The 5,224-nt window shown below is 41.3% G+C and overlaps 1 protein-coding gene across 1 annotated transcript in view; it reads right to left on the bottom strand.

Moving 5' to 3' along the window:
* Positions 1–5,224, bottom strand: part of REV3L (REV3 like, DNA directed polymerase zeta catalytic subunit) — a gene marked incomplete at its 5' end in the record, with an annotated part of 206,159 nt that overhangs the window by 108,169 nt on the left and 92,766 nt on the right. The window lies entirely within an intron of this gene.

Here is a 5,224-nt window from a genome sequence, read left to right as displayed (position 1 = left end):
GAAAGGTTTGGAACCGCTTATAAAGCGATTCCTCAAACATGGCTTGCTCCGGGAGTGCCAATCGTCCTTTAATACCCCCATTTTGCCTGTTCAGAAAACCCCACAGTAATGAGTATCATTTTGTGCAGGACCTGAGAGCTGTAAATAAGGCGACTGTGACCCTTCACCCGGTGGTGCCGAATCCTTATACCTTGCTGGCTACATTGTCTGCAGCAGACCGATGGTTCACGGTCCTGGACCTGAAAGATGCTTTTTTCTGCATCCCACTTGAAGAGAACAGCCAGGAAATCTTCGCATTTGAATGGGAAGACCCAAATACTAGGAGAAAAACACAATTGTGCTGGACTGTCTTACCTCAAGGTTTCAAAAATAGCCCTACCATCTTTAATACAGCTTTAAGTACTGATCTCCAGAAAAGGGACAAGGGACCGTCGGGGACCTTGTTACAATACGTCGACGACTTGTTAAATCGCAGCGGCCACCAAAGAAGAGTGCCATCAATTGACCGTGAGCTTGCTGAACTTCCTGGGACAAGTGGGGTACCGAGTGTCCCGGAAGAAGGCTTATAACCAATCACTGAGCGATACACTTGCAAACATATGTATAAAAGGTACCCAAAGATAAAAACCGGTGGTGCTTGCTTTGCAAACGATTGCCAAGCACCCCTCTCTGCGCAGACTGGAAACAATAAAGATTAAGTTGGATCCTCCACCCCTGTGTGTTCATTAGCAATAGCGCACCGGGCACGAACTCACACTGTCCGTTGGGGACAACAATGCTGTACCTGGTGGCCGCCCCAGCAGTTCCAGGACTGCATTGCACACGGCGTCTGCTTCAACCAGTTTGGGATCTGTGCTGCATGCAAGCACTGTCTGCAGCATGGGTCCTGGACCAGCTGAGCTGGCTGCTGCACAAGGCATGCATCCCAGAACAAGCACCACATGTGGCACAGTCTGGCCAAGGCAGCTACCACATGCAGCCTGGCTAGTGTTCTGGTCAGACTGCGCTGCATGTGGCGCTTGTTCCATCCACTCCAGGATCCATGCTGCATGCAGCTGTAATGGTTGCCAGATCAGGTATGCTGGGGAAGAGGGAGGAGGAGGTGTCAGACACTCCTGCTTTACAGGGACCTTCTTTGGAGAGATTATGAGAATCCATTGCCCAGTTTGGTACACAAAAATACCCCAATACCTTAAAAGAAAGCCATTACAGAAAAAGCATTTCATGAAACCTTGGGAGCAGTGAAAGACCAAAAGGTCAGGAAATGATTCTAAGTGTATGTCCCTACAGTTCAGGGTCTTAGAGTAATACCATATTTCCTTGCATATACCATGTGCCCTCTCCACCCCACACCCGCCCGGGCCCAAAAAGTAAGCTACCCCTTAAAACTTGGGTGGATGTATGAAGCAGGGAAGCTGATTTTCTGGATGGGAGAGAAGCTAACTACTTTGATTCCTGTTTCACATCAGCTGTTGCATTACAGTTCAGTCAACTGAAAGAAACAATTGATTTAATGTCTCATTGTTCTTTACTCCAGAGGTGTTAACTATCATCTCTCCTTTTTAACCGTCTTGATGTTCCACCAATTGAGCTAACGTTTCTTAGGGCAATTTTGCTATCTGCTGGCTACTCCCAGTCTCTCTCCTCCTATTTCACAGACTTGGAGACTCTATGGTTCTTTTCTGAACTATGGAAGCCAATCATCAGAAACAGCTAGGGTTTCACCTTTAGTGAAACAGAAAAGGGAGGCTGAGTTAGCTGAAGATTAGGCTCTATCCCTGCTCTAGGCAACCATAATCTGGAAACATTTTTTCTTCTTCATTCTTCCTTTCAGAAACAAGGTGCATTTTATTTTAGGGCATGCTATCTATAATAAAAATGGTATGCTTCCTTCAGCTCATGAGTTGCAATGTAGAAAGGGAAGGGATAAGAGGTGAGAGTAACACATGAAAACAGCACTTCCAGATGTAGACACTAGTTATTACATCTAATATTGGTCTCTGATCCTGTCTTTGATTATATTAGCTAATAATGGAAGTAAAAGCCCTGGGTTATAAAGTCCCTTGAATCATCTATTACTGCTGAAAGTATCTGAAGACTATTTATGATTTTAGTAGGCTATGAGAAGTGTTCCTCAATAGAACATAGGCAGGATTGGGGGAGACCAGTTTCAAACTAGATGACAGGTGTTTTTAATTACTTTCCAAATCTTTTTTTCTCTAAAAGGAGGACGCTCCATACATCCATGAAGTAAGAGTGCTGGTCTCCAAAAAGGTGGTGGGATTAGTATGTTGACAACTTCTGATTTGCAGCTCCTAACCTGAACTAAGAGAAAACAGAGATGAAGGATGCTTTGCCATCATCTGAGCCTTGAAAAAATCTCTCTTCTGCCGAGTGAGAGAAAGGTGGTTTCTTGTAGTTATTGTCAAGGCCTTGGTGTAATAAGACAGCAGTGAGGATCAGAAATAGAACTGCCTCTGGTGCCTGGGGAAAAAAAAAGGTGTAGGAGTCCTTACTCAGAGGGGAAAATGACCAAGATCTTCCAGTAGATTTAAAAGCTCTCCATCTGTCCTGGTACTAAATCTATCTTTTTCAGAGACAGAATAGAACCTTCTACCCTAGTATTAAGCATGTGAGAAAGAGCTGAAGATCTTTATTAAGTATGTCTGCAGAGAAATGTTACAGATGCACCAACCTTCAGAAACATTTAAATGAAGCTCCGAGTGCATTTTTTGCAATCATCTAAAACAGTAGTTCTTAACCTTTTTTAGAATCAAGGCACCTCTTGTTCAATTCAAGGCAGCAGCCAGGCAGGGATGAGGCTGAGCCTGTGTTTATCTCATACCTTGCGGCACCCATCCAAAAGATCTTCTGGTACCCTAGTTGAGAATCAGTAGTCTAAAACTACCATTATTTGAGCATTTCCTAACTTACATTAGGGTCCTCTTGGAAGATTTTTGTGAGCAACATTTTTTCTCCATAAGTGAAAATGTACAATGATATCAATGCCTGGTAATTTGCTACCAGCATATTGAAGGAGGCAGAACAAAAATATTCTCCTGATCGTTGAGTCCATTTTTTTTTTAACCAATCTAACTTGGATGTGAACTAGGCTGTGGACATCCTTGCCTTTATCTACCACCAATAGATTTGGAGGAAGATCATGTGGAAAACTGAACTACTTCATATGATATGATACAGCCTGTTAGCTTGCTTGGAAACTGATTGGCACAAAGAAGGATAAGAACAAACTGATATTGCCGGTTGCCAAAGTCTATCTAAAACTGGAAAGGAAACTATTCTTTGAGGTAAAGTCAATACTAAAGATGACTGGCTGAACAGTATCCTCTAAAGTCAAATACAATTTTTAAATTTGTAAATAATTTATTCACAAATGGAGCCATTATTACCTCTAGCTCTCTTTCTCTGAAATAAAGCTTGTTGACAGATTGACAAAAAGACTTAGCTTTACCATGAAACAGCCAGTTATTAAGATGAAGAATTCCTGAAACACTCCTTTCTAAAAGAACTTTGTTATTTTACCACCATAATTCTGTTGACAAGTGTTGGGCCTGTGGCAAGATAAAAAGACCTGGGCTTGAAAATGGCATTCTCCAAAGACAAATATAGAACATATCTAAGACAACACTGACAAAATAAGATGGATTAGTTCTGAAAACAGCATTCCCCAAGGAATATAAATAGTGAGAACATGGACCCAAAATGCTTTCATAAAGACAGGTGACAAGAGTGTATGCATGCATAATTATCTTAAAATGGTCTGTCACTACAACTAAGTTACTCATTTTAGATTAAAAAATAGAACTTCTGGGGAGTTAAAATTTTCTTAGAGGAGTCTCTGAATGTGAGGATCAAACCATCTGTACCACAAGCTTTTGTTAAGCAGTGTCCATTGGGGCCAATGCCATTCTTCCCCTCACTTCACAAAAGGCTCAAAAGGACATTAAAATGTAGAGATTCCCAAAACATTCTTTTAGGTCCTTTAACTCATTCAGAAAATTTTACCCTATTACTTCAAAATAGTGGAAAAGGCCAGTAGAGAATATACATGCAATCTTGGACCCCAGTTACTGGTAAATAACAGTTGGTTCTTTCAGTAACCTCTGTATAATTTACATTTGTGGGAGCACAGCAGTACTGAACAGCTCCCACCTCACCCCACCTTAGACAATGGACAAAATTGTAGGAGATGCCAGGTCAAGACTGTATAAGTGATGCATGCCTCCCTTTTCCAAATGAAGCTCCAAGGAGGGAAAACTGTTGGTTGTGTGTAAAGCAGCCAAAACACATTGTACGGAGAGATTATGAAGGAATGCTATGCCAGCTGCATAGGCCTAGATTTTTTAAAATACTGTAAAAACTTCAGGCAGATGAACACATACAAAGTCATAAAAATTAGAAACAATTTGAATGGTCTGAACAGCCAGGGAATTGTGATGTACTAACAACTAGTTTTACCACCATATGCTACGAGAGGTTTGCAGGAACAAGACCACACATTGTATCACATTCCTGAGACGCTGATTTGGAAAGCAAGACTTGCAGATATATCGATGTCAGAGGCACAGTATTAACTACCATGTATGAGTGCTTTGCTGCTATTGTTAGACAGCTTTTGGTATCCACACTAGTTCAGGCACCCCCACACTAAATCCACCCTTCCTCCCAGAAAAACCTCCCAAATAAATGAGACTGAAAACACTTATAGGATTGGAAACAATAAGCAATATTCTTTCTGAAGATACCTGACTAGGATTTACTCCACTGGCGTAACATGTAATTCAATATAACTGCACTGCTATATGTACAGAGCACTCAAAGAGTCTGCCAAGACACTATTTTCCTTGGCATAGGAGACAAGACTGATTCAGTGTGAAAACTACTCAAAACAGAAAAACTTCCTAACACAACCAGCTTGATCAAAACACATTAACGTTTGCTAACTAGAAGAGTAGAGGTCAAGGTGAGTGTCCAAGTTAATTGCTAGACTAGTACTGCAGGTGGCAGGGAAAGGGAAAAGCAACTTTCTGATGAATACATTCTTTTCTCATCTTCAATATTCTAAGTCACAAAGTCTCAGGTGTTTATACTGTCAAAATGGGAGCGGTACATCCATAATCAGCCTTCCATAACCTAGACCAATAATACAAAGGAGTTTTTACAACCAAGTAAAAAAAATCCTGAAAAAACAGGGAGTGATGGG

This window comes from Alligator sinensis, unplaced genomic scaffold (assembly GCF_000455745.1).
Source record: "Alligator sinensis unplaced genomic scaffold, ASM45574v1 scaffold737_1, whole genome shotgun sequence".
NCBI classification, from domain to species: domain Eukaryota; kingdom Metazoa; phylum Chordata; order Crocodylia; family Alligatoridae; genus Alligator; species Alligator sinensis.
Note: the sequence above shows the minus strand (reverse complement) of the source record. Positions and strands in the feature narration are given on the sequence as shown.